The sequence below is a fragment of the Scyliorhinus torazame genome, chromosome 12 (genome assembly GCF_047496885.1).
Source record: "Scyliorhinus torazame isolate Kashiwa2021f chromosome 12, sScyTor2.1, whole genome shotgun sequence".
Lineage (NCBI taxonomy): Eukaryota > Metazoa > Chordata > Chondrichthyes > Carcharhiniformes > Scyliorhinidae > Scyliorhinus > Scyliorhinus torazame.
This window is the reverse complement of record NC_092718.1, coordinates 191,562,632-191,575,150: the sequence shown is the minus strand read 5'-3', so window position 1 is coordinate 191,575,150 and position 12,519 is coordinate 191,562,632.

The window sequence follows — 12,519 nt, the reverse complement described above, 5'->3', positions numbered from 1 at the left end:
CGATTTCACATTAGTCATTGCCCGACCGCAAGTTGCGATTCCAAAGAACGATACAGAGGAAGAGTTGGACCGTGTGAGGTGGGGTAAAATATGATTGGGGGAAACCAGGGTGTGAGATTGGGTAGTTAAGGGGAAACTTGATAAGGAACTTGCTCAAGAGTTTGAAGTGCTTGGTTAAAAGTAAACCCGTTTGGAAGGAATACCACGGGAGGAAGAGTTAGAAAGATTTCACCTACTGTGAGAAAGGAGTAGCCGCAGGAGTAACCACGAGAGGGTAGAGCCGCGGAGGAGGAACCCCGCAGGAGTAGTGTGTGTGTGGACGACTGAGATGGCCGGATCCGATAAAGCAGGCAGCAAGAGCAAGGTAGGGAAGGATAGATGGGGACCTGAGGGATTGATCATACAGATGATTGTAACCCACAATATTAAGTTAATCAAAAAGATGAGGGAGAAAGGATATAACCCAGATGCACCCGCGCTGAGCAGAAAGCCAGGTGGGCAGGCCAAACCGAAAATAAATATGACAAGGGGGTAATAATTGCGACTGCGATTTTAAAGAATGAAGGGATTAAAGAATTGCAGGAGGCAAGAGTAGCAGCTGTAAGACGCGTGCAGGAAGGGGACAAGAGAAAACCGCAGGGAAGATTTGTAGGGAGTGTGACCCCGACAGGACCACGTGCCATGGAGGAGAGTGACTACAGGGATGACTGGGACAGTTTTGAGGAGGGAAGGTACGAGGATTATGCATTCCCCCCTCCTTATGAGGAAAAGGATGAAACACTGCCTGTAGCCCCACTGCGTGTAGTAAGGAAAACGATGGATGTGCATACCACTGAGCAATATATCCAAACACCTTTCAGAACTGGGGAAAAACAAATGATTCTGAATGAACTGCCCTTTCTAAAATGACAGGATGAAACCGGCCCTTTTTGGGATAAACTGGATGAATTATGGGAGGCTCATGGGTTAACAAATGTTGATATCCATTTATTGTTAAGGGCAAAGATCCCCGCACCGGTATGGGCAAGCATGCCACAGCCATATAGGGATCGCACGTGTGTCACACAGAGGGGAGGAGGAAACAAGGACGCCCGCTTTGCAACCTTTAGAACGGCAGTGCGAACTGCCCGAGGGAGAGGGAGCCCAAATTGGACATTAATCACCTTATTTAAACAGGGACCAAAAGAAAGGATCGAAGATTATGCAGAGAAGAAATTTGAGACGTTTAAGCATCATTCAGGGACAGTAGCCCCCAGCAGAGATGATGAAATCTTTTTTAAAATGTTAACAGATGGAATGGGTCCTCACCTGTCTAGGATCGTAGATATGGGACTTCCGGTAGGGAATGAGAATTTATCTGGTCTTAGCATGGGTTATGAAGGCAGAGTCTAATTTAGGAAAAGGGTCCAAGATAAGTCCCTTAGAAAAATTAGAAGGAGGAAGGCAGTGCTCCACATGCGGAAAGGAAGGGCATTTCGCAAGGGAGTGCAGAAGCAAGAAAGAACATAAGCAGGGACACCAGAGGTGTCTGAATTGTAGGAAAACAGGACACGAGCAGGAAAATTGCTGGGCAAAGGCAGGAGGCAAAGAAGGTCAAGGACCCAAAGCCATAAAGGACAGTGGGGGGTCGAGTGCCCCAGAATCGGTAATACAGGTTTCAGCTGAGGATTTAGCCAAGATGTTCAGCGCACTAAAACAATAACACATTTCAGCCCTCACTCGTAGAGAAAGGCACTCCCGGATGTTTGTTGACGCGCTGTTAGGGGACCAGCCATGCACAATGTTAATAGATTCGGGGGCCGCGATATTTCCGGTGTTTATTTCAGATTTCTAGCATCCACAGTATCTTGCTTTTATTACCCTAGCTCTTCCTCCTGTTGAGGACAAAACTCTAAAGCTGCTGTTTTTATTCGGCTCTAACAATGGGCAACAGAAGTGCCTGCCTGTTTCAAAGAACAAAGAACAAAAAAATGTACAGCACAGGAACAGGCCCTTCGGCCGTCCAAGCCCGTGCCGACCATGCTGCCCGATTAAACTACAATCTTCTACACTTCCTGGGTCCGTATGCTTCTATTCCCATCCTATTCATATATTTGTCAAGATGCCCCTTAAATGTCCCTATCGTCCCTGCTTCCACTACCTCCTCCGGTAGCGAGTTCCAGGCACCCACTACCCTCTGCGTAAAAAACTTGCCTCGTACATCTACTCTAAACCTTGCCCCTCTCACTTTAAACCTATGCCCCCTAGTAATTGACCCCTCTACCCTGGGGAAAAGCCTCTGACTATCCACTCTGTCTATGCCCCTCATAATTTTGTATACCTCTATCAGGTCTCCCCTCAACCTCCTTCGTTCCAGTGAGAACAAACCGAGTTTATTCAATCGCTTCTCATAGCTAATGCCCTCCATACCAGGCAACATTCTGGTAAATCTCTTCTGCACCCTCTCTAAAGCCTCCACATCCTTCTGGTAGTGTGGCGACCAGAATTGAACACTATACTCCAAGTGTGGCCTAACTAAGGTTCTATACAGCTGCAACATGACTTGCCACTTCTTATACTCAATGCCCCGGCCAATGAAGGCAAGCATGCCGTATGCCTTCTTGACTACCTTCTCCACCTGTGTTGCCCCTTTCAATGACCTGTGGACCTGTACTCCTAGATCTCTTTGACTTTCAATACTCTTGAGGGTTCTACCATTCACTGTATATTCCCTACCTGCATTAGACCTTCCAAAATGCATTACCTCACATTTGTCCGGATTAAACTCCATCTGCCATCTCTCCGCCCAAGTCTCCAGACAATCTAAATCCTGCTGTATCCTCCGACAGTCCTCATCGCTATCCGCAATTCCACCAACCTTTGTGTCGTCTGCAAACTTACTAATCAGACCAGTTACATTTTCCTCCAAATCATTTATATATACTACAAAGAGCAAAGGTCCCAGCACTGATCCCTGTGGAACACCACTGGTCACAGCCCTCCAATTAGAAAAGCATCCCTCCATTGCTACCCTCTGCCTTCTATGGCCTAGCCAGTTCTGTATCCACCTTGCCAGTTCACCCCTGATCCCGTGTGACTTCACCTTTTGTACTAGTCTACCATGAGGGACCTTGTCAAAGGCCTTACTGAAGTCCATATAGACAACATCTACTGCCCTACCTGCATCAATCATCTTAGTGACCTCCTCGAAAAACTCTATCAAGTTAGTGAGACACGACCTCCCCTTCACAAAACCGTGCTGCCTCTCACTAATACGTCCATTTGCTTCCAAATGGGAGTAGATGCTGTCTCGAAGAATTCTCTCCAGTAATTTCCCTACCACTGAAGTAAGGCTCACCGGCCTGTAGTTCCCGGGATTATCCTTGCTACCCTTCTTAAACAGAGGAACAACATTGGCTATTCTCCAGTCCTCCGGGACATCCCCTGAAGACAGCGAGGATCCAAAGATTTCTGTCAAGGCCTCAGCAATTTCCTCTCCAGCCTCCTTCAGTATTCTGGGGTAGATCCCATCAGGCCCTGGGGACTTATCTACCTTAATATTTTTTAAGACACCCAACACCTCGTCTTTTTGGATCACAATGTGACCCAGGCTATCTACACCCCCTTCTCCAGACTCAACATCTACCAATTCCTTCTCTTTGGTGAATACTGATGCAAAGTATTCATTTAGTACCTCGCCCATTTCCTCTGGCTCCACACATAGATTCCCTTGCCTATCCTTCAGTGGGCCAACCCTTTCCCTGGCTTTTTATGTACGTGTAAAAAGCCTTGGGATTTTCCTTAACCCTATTTGCCAATGACTTTTCGTGACCCCTTCTAGCCCTCCTGACTCCTTGCTTAAGTTCCTTCCTACTTTCCTTATATTCCACGCAGGCTTCATCTGTTCCCAGCCTTTTAGCCCTTACAAATGCCTCCTTTTTCTTTTTGACGAGGCCTACAATATCACTCGTCATCCAAGGTTCCCGAAAATTGCCGTATTTATCTTTCTTCCTCACAGGAACATGCCGGTCCTGTATTCCTTTCAACTGCCACTTGAAAGCCTCCCACATGTCAGATGTTGATTTGCCCTCAAACATCCGCCCCCAATCTATGTTCTTCAGTTCCCGCCTAATATTGTTATAATTAGCCTTCCCCCAATTTAGCACATTCATCCTTGGACCACTCTTATCCTTGTCCACCAGTACTTTAAAACTTACTGAATTGTGGTCACTGTTACCGAAATGCTCCCCTACTGAAACATCTACCACCTGGCCGGGCTCATTCCCCAATACCAGCTCCAGTACCGCCCCTTCCCTAGTTGGACTGTCTACATATTGTTTTAAGAAGCCCTCCTGGATGCTCCTTACAAACTCCGCCCCGTCTAAGCCCCTGGCACTAAGTGAGTCCCAGTCAATATTGGGGAAGTTGAAGTCTCCCATCACCACAACCCTGTTGTTTTTACTCTTTTCCAAAATCTGTCTACCTATCTGCTCCTCTATCTCCCGCTGGCTGTTCGGAGGCCTGTAGTATACCCCCAACATTGTGACTGCACCCTTCTTATTCCTGATCTCTACCCATATAGCCTCACTGCCCTCTGAGGTGTCCTCTCGCAGTACAAGTAGCGCAACTCCGCCTCCCCTTTTACATCCCCCTCTATCCCGCCTGAAACATCTAAATCCTGGAACGTTTAGCTGCCAATCCTGTCCTTCCCTCAACCAGGTCTCTGTAATGGCAACAACATCATAGTTCCAAGTACTAATCCAAGCTCTAAGTTCATCTGCCTTACCCGTAATGCTCCTTGCATTAAAACATATGCACTTCAGGCCACCAGACCCGCTGTGTTCAGCAACTTCTCCCCGTCTGCTCTGCCTCAGAGCCACACTGTCCCTATTCCCTAGTTCTCCCTCAATGCTCTCACCTTCTGACCTATTGCTCCCGTGCCCACCCCCCTGCCATACTAGTTTAAACCCTCCCGTGTGACACTAGCAAACCTCGCGGCCAGGATATTTATGCCTCTCCGGTTTAGATGCAACCCGTCCTTCTTATACAGGTCACACCTGCCCCGGAAGAGCTCCCAGTGGTCCAGATAATGGAAACCCTCCCTCCTACACCAGCTGTTTAGCCACGTGTTTATCTGCTCTATCTTCCTATTTCTAGCCTCACTGGCACGTGGCACAGGGAGTAATCCCGAGATTACAACCCTCGAGGTCCTGTCTTTTAACTTTCTGCCTAGCTCCCTGAACTCCTGCTGCAGGACCTCATGCCCCTTCCTGCCTATGTCGTTAGTACCAATATGTACAACGACCTCTGCCTGTTTGCCCTCCCCCTTCAGGATTCCCTCTACCCGTTCGGAGACATCCTGGACCCTGGCACCAGGGAGGCAACATACCATCCTGGAGTCTCTTTCACGTCCACAGAAGCGCCTATCTGTGCCCCTGACTATAGAGTCCCCTATTACTATTACTCTTCTGCGCTTTGACCCTCCCTTCTGAACATCAGAGCCAGCCGTGGTGCCACTGCTCTGGCTGCTGCTGTTTTCCCCTGATAGGCTATCCCCCCTGACAGTATCCAAAGGGGTATATCTGTTCGAGAGGGGGACAACCACAGGGGATTCCTGCACTGACTGCCTGCCCTTTCTGGTGGTCACCCATTTCTCTGCCTGCACCTTGGGTGTGACCACTTTACATAACTGCGATCTATGACGCTTTCCGCCACCTGCATGCTCCTAAGTGCATCCAATTGCTGCTCCAACCGAACCATGCGGTCTGTGAGGAGCTCCAGGTGGGTGCACTTTCTGCAGATGAAGCCATCCGGGACGCTGGAAGCCTCCCGGACCTGCCACATCTCACAGTCAGAGCACAGCACCCCTCTAACTGACATTGCGTCAATTAATTAAAATTAAAACTAAAATTTGTCTTTTTTTTAAAAAATACTTTTTTTTAAATTTCAAAGTTACTGTCAACTATCTGTTTCCTAGCACTAGATTTCTAATAGAAATGCGATAGCTAACTATAATACTCTCCGATCTCTGGCTTAGATATCCCTCTAAATTATAATTAAGTTATTATGTTTAATTAGTTACCAAATACTCAAATTTTTTTAAAATTTAGGGTAGAATCCCAACCAGCCACTCTGGCCACAGCTTTTCTGTGATGTCACTTCAGTTTCCCCCCGACACACACAATTTGAAAAAAGGTATAAAAGTAAAAATAAGTAAAAATCACTTACTTACCTTCTTACCTTCTGAGTGTCTTAGATGTTCTCAGGTTCTCTCGCTGACAGAGACTGCTCCTCCACCTCCGAACCTTGACCTGCACAATGCTAATAATATAATAATAATATAAGATGGCACTTACCTTACACCAATGGGTCTTATTATTAGGTTAGAGGAGGAGGGCGGGTGGGAGACACTACACGTGTAGTGTCTCGGGTTTCCTCTCCACCAGAATTTATTGGTTGGGGGGGGAAGGGGACTTCCCAGAGGTCCGCGGGTCGAACCTCCGGTTCCCGCCTTATATAAAAACAAATAAAACAGAAAAGAAGAACAGACACGGGACCAGGTAAGGCTTTTTAAAGTAAGTACTCACCTCCCAGAGGGCCCCTGCGCACCGCTGCCGCCGAAATCCAAAGGGCTGCTCCTGTAAAGGCAAGGCTTTTTAAAGTAAGTACTCACCTCCCAGAAGGCCCCTGCGCACCGCTGCCGCCGAAATCCAAAGGGCTGCTCCTGTAAAGGTAAGAGTTTTTAAATTCACTACTCACCTCCCAGAAGGCCCCTGCGCACGCATCCGCCGAAATCCAAATCCACTGTTTCAGACAGTGGTTCCTTCCCTTTTTAATATTACTATCTGACTTGCATCAAATTTCAGCTGCGATTTTAAGACATTTCGCTGGTGATATCACCCAGATAGGCTGTATTGTTTCTAAATGGACTTAAAATAAACCTGGGCCTCAAAATGTTTGCACCCTCTTCACAGCTGGAATGGGTGTGCGAGCCTGTACACTTTGCTAATTCACCGGAGGTTGCAATCTACAAGGAACTACAAGACCATAAAAAAGAGGGGTAGGCCATTCAGCCCTTCGCGCCTGCTCCGCCATTTAATAAGATCATGGCTGATCTAACACACACAAAGTCCACTTTCCTGCCTTCTCTCTGTAACCCTTAATTCTCTGACTGATTAAAAGCCTATCGATCTCACTCTTGAAAATGTTCAAGGACTCGGCCTTCACAGCTTCCTGGGGTAAAGAATTCCAAACATTCACCATTGTTAGAGAGAAGAAATTCTGCCTCAAATCTGTCTTAAATGAGAGCCCCCTTATTCTGCGACTGTGCCCTCTGGTCCTACACTCACCCATGAGTAGAATCATCCTCCCAACATTTACCCTGTCTAACTCCCTAAGAATCTTAAATGTTTCAATATCACCCCTCATTTTTCTGAACTCCAAGGAGTACAGACCCAACTTGTTTAATCTTTCTTCATATACCATGATCATCCCAGTAAGCTTCCTTTGTACTACCTCCAATGATATCTTTCCTTAAATGAGGGACCAAAACTGAACACAGTATTCTAAATGTGGTCTCACTAGTACCTTGTACAATTGCAGCAACACCTCTTTACGTTTATGCTCCAGCCCCCTCGGAATAGAAGTCGGCCTTCCCTATTACCTTCTGCCCCTGTATGCTAGCTTTCTGGGTATCATGAAAAAGGTCCCCAAGTCCCTTTGTGCTTCATCTTTCTGCAGTCTCTCTATTTAAATAATAATCCACCTTCTCATTCTTTCTTGCAAAATGAACAATCTTTTCTCACATTGAATTCCATTTGCCAATTTGCCCCCATTCACTCAACCTGCCAATATGTCTTTGTAAACTATATCCTCCTGACAACCTGCCTTCCCTCCCGCCTTTGTATCAGGCACAAATTTGGCGACAGTATACTCTGTTCCTTCCTCCATATCATTAAAATATATTGTGAAGAGCTGTGATCCCATCACTGATCCCTGTGACACTCTGCTGGTTACTGCCCTCCAATCTAACAAAGACCCCCTTATCGCTACTTGCTGCTTCCTAGTAGTCAATCCTCTAGTTACGCCAGAATATTATCTCCAACACCATGAGCTCGTATCTTGCCACAGCCTTTTGTGTGATGGGTTTTGCAGATCACATTTGTACACCGATGGTGTGATTTACAGAAGCAGAATTCTTGCCCGAGTTAGAAGGTTATGGATACAACTTCCACTCGAGATTAATCCAAAATCTGGGCTGAAACTAGAGTGCAGCACTGAGGGAACACTGCACTTGCTGGAGTTGCTGTTTTTAAATTGAGACATTAAACCAGTGCCCATTTCCTTCCACTGGACATCCCATCATATTCACTAATTTTCCTTGAAGTCCTAGTCAATATATCTAATTTAACCAGCATCGCTGGAGTGACCATTTGAATAATACCCAACCCCTCCTGAGATACTGAGGCCAACTGTGGTACTTAAATAAGAAAACTTTGTGCAGACTAGAGATAGCATCTTCTTGACTCAGTTGTTACTAACTGGATTAACTCAGTGGAGAGTTTTGAATTTATTTAAACATGTGGGTCCATGCAATTGATAATTTTTTGTTGTAAAACAAAATGTATCACTCAACCACATTTGAACGGCAATCAGTGGTGGTAGCGGGAAATTGGTACAAAGTATATTGACAAGGAGTTATTCAGATTGTTTTAGTGATTGCAATTCTCGGTTTGCTCTTCAGAGCCCTTTTAACAAACCTCCCTGGAACTGTGATTCTGGAGATAGGGCAGTATTGGGTTTAGCTGTGATTCTGGTAGGATAATAGCACATAAATAACCTGCAAGCACTCCAAGGCTCATAATAAGACCATAAGACAAAGGAGCAGAATTAGGCCACTCGGCCCATCGAGTCTGCTCCGCCATTCAATAATGGCTGATATTTTTCTCATCCCCATTCTCCTGCCTTCTCCCCATAACTGCTGATCTCCTTATTGATCAAAAACCGATCTATCTCTGTCTTAAAGACACTCGGTGATTTGGCCTCCACAGCCTTCTGCGGCAAAGAGTTCCACAGATTCATCACCCTCTGGCTGAAGAAATTCCTTCTCATCTCTGTTTTAAAGGATTGTCCCTTTAGTCTGAGATTGTGTCCTCTGCTTCTAGTTTTTCCTACAAGTGGAAACATCCTCTCCACGTCCACTCTATCCAGGCCACGCAGTATCCTGTAAGTTTCAATAAGATCCACCCTCATCCTTCTAAACTCCAACAAGTACAGACCCAGAGTCCTCAACCATTCCTCATTTGACAAGCTCTTCATTCCAGGCATCATTCTTGTGAACCTCCTCTGGACCCTTTCCACGGCCAGCCCAACCTTCCTTAGATACGGGGCCCAAAACTGCTCCCAATACACCAAATGGGGTCTGACCAGAGCCTTATATAGCCTCAGAAGTACATCCCTGGTCTTGTATTCTAGCCCTCTCGACATGAATGCTAACATTGCATTTGCCTTCCTAACTGCTGACTGAACCTACACGTTAACCTTAAAAGAATCGTGAACAAGGACTCCCAAGTCCCTTTGTGCTTCTGATTTCCTAAGCATCTTCCCATTCAGAAAATACGCCCCATTTCTCTTTCCAAAGTGCATAACCTCACACTTTTCCACATTGTATTCCATCTGCCACTTCTTTGCCCACTCTCCTAGCCTGTCCAAGTCCTTCTGCAGCCCGCCTGTTTCCTCAATACTACCTGCCCCTCTACAGATCTTTGTATCATCTGCAAACCTAGCAACAGTGCCTCGAGTTCCTTCCTTCATATCAGTAATGTATATTGTGAAAAGTTGTGGTCCCAGCACCGACCCCTGAGGTACACCACTAGTCATACTGAAAAAGGCCCCTTTATCCCCACCCTCTGCCTTCTGCCAGTCAGCCAATCCTCTATCCATGCCAGGGTCTTATCCTTAAACCATGGGCTCTTAACATATTTTACAGTCTCCCATGCGGCATCCTGTCAAAGGCCTTCTGGAAATCTAAATAAATCACGTCCACTGGTTCTCCTTTGTCTAACTTCCTTGTTATTTCCTCAAAGAACTCTAACAGATTTGCCTGACGTGACTGCCCCTTGTCGAAGCCGTGCTGATTCAGTCCTATTTTACCATGCACTTCCAAGTACTACACAATCTCATCTTCAATAATGGACTCTAAAATCTTACCAATGACCGAAGTCAGGCTAACCGGCCTATAATTTCCCATCTTCTGCCTGCCTCCCTTCTTAAACAGGGGTGTTACATTAGACACTTTCCAGTCCTCTTTTCCCCTTCCTGCCTCCAGTGATCCCTGAAAGATCATCGCCAATACCTCCACAATCTCATGAGCTATCTCTTTTAGAATGCTAGGGTGTAGTCCATCCGGTCCAGGTGGTTTATCCACCTTCAGATCTTTGTTTCCTAGAACCGTGAAGACTGATGCAAAGTAACTAGTCAGTTCATCTGCCATTTCTTTGTTTCCTATTATTACTTCTCCAGCCAGTTTCCAGTGATCCAATGTCTATTTTTTGCCTCTCTTACCTTTTATATATTGAAAACTCTTCCCACCTTCCTTTACATTACTAGCTAGCTTGCACTCATACTTCATCTTCTCCCCCCCCTTATTGCTTTTTTAGTTGTCCTCTGCTTGCTTTTATAAGACCATAAGACATAGGAGCGGAAGGCCATTCGGCCCATCGAGTCCACTCCATCATTCAATCACGGCTGATTTCAACTCCATTTACCCGCTCTCTCTCCATAGCCCTTAATTCCTCGAGAAATCAAGAATTTATCAACTTCTGTCTCAAAGACACTCAACGTCCCGGCCTCCACCGCCCTCTGTGGCAATGAATTCCACAGACCCACCACTCTCTGGCTGAAGAAATGTCTCCTCATCTCTGTTCTAAAGTGACTCCCTTTTATTCGAAGGCTGTGCCCCCGGGACCTAGTCTCCCCTGCTAATGGAAACAACTTCCCTACGTCCACCCTATCTAAGCCATTCATTATCTTGTAAGTTTCTATTAGATCTCCCCTCAACCTCCTAAACTCCAATGAATATAATCCCAGGATCCTCAGACGTTCATCGTATGTTAGGCCTACCATTCCTGGGATCATCCGTGAGAATCTCCGCTGGACCCGCTCCAGTGCCAGTATGTCCTTCCGGAGGTGTGGGGCCCAAAATTGCTCACAGTATTCTAAATGGGGCCTATTTTAAAGGCTTCCCACTAATCCTCACCACTTTGTATGCTTTTTCTTTAGCTTTTATGCTGTCCTTGACTTCCCTCGTTAGCCATGGATGCCTGGTCCTCCCCTTAGCATGTTTTCTCCTCCTTGGGATGAATTTCTGTTGTGCCTCCCAAATAACCCCCCAAAACATCTGCCATTGCTGTTTCACGGTCTTCCCTGCTCGGCTCCTTTTCCAATCAACTCTGGCCAGCTCCTCCCTCATGTCCTTGTAGTTACCCTTATTTAACTGGACCCCAGTAAGGAGCTGACATTCTTAAGTTGGGCAAGCCTGAAGAACTTTTAAAAGGGCTCAGGCAATATCGATTAATGAAACATATTTCTTCCCATTGCGATGATCCATGCACATCCTAAATTTGCTCCCATTTTCACAAAGTAATTATGAATGCCCAAGTGAGTTGAAGTGTTTGAACAAGCAAACCAAATGAGTTGGCAGATTTATTTTGAGGGGAAACGGATTAAGCACACTGCCCACTGTACTTCTTGGAGGTAGGTTTTTGTAGCAGTCCCGCCTTGCACCATTATGCTTTATTTTTTGCACGGCAGGTCACTGCAAGTGAAAGTTGACAATGTCACTGGCAGGGAAATCTGGGCATCTGGGACTTGAGGGAATAAAGGCAAGCAATGGTGCATCTCATTAGCCTATTACATCATGATTTAAAAAAAAAAGAGTATCCAATTATTTTTTTCCAATTAAGGGGCAATTTAGCAGGGGCAGTTTAGCATGGCCAATCCACCTACCCTGCACATCTTTGGGTTGTGGGGGTGAAACCCACGCAGACACGGGAGAATGTGCAAACTCCACATGGACAGTGACGCAGGACCGGGATTCAAACCTGGGTCCTCAGCTCTGTAGCCATTACATCATGAAACTAGCAATTCAATGCCTCAGGTGATGCAAATTAAAGTGAAGGAAATTCACTGACAAGTCAGGTTTAGAAAAAAATGCAAAAAGTAAAAATGTAACATTTAAAAAAGTTTGCAACATACTCCCCATGCTTGTAATAGTTAGTTTTCAGAGCCAGAGAGAATGTTTGACAGTAATTAACAATCAATTGTTAAAAGGATATTTAAAAATGGACAAGACATACTTTACAATGAGTTTTATTTTTTCCACTGTGCAAATACAATAATTTCACATTATTCAGTATTGAACAGTGAATCGAACAGTGAGATGCAGTGGTCAAAAAGCTAACGGTGGAGCTGCTCAACTCAGATAGCAATTTTTGGTTGAGTGTGTTACAAAATAAGTGGGGTAGGTTTTCCAGTATTTAA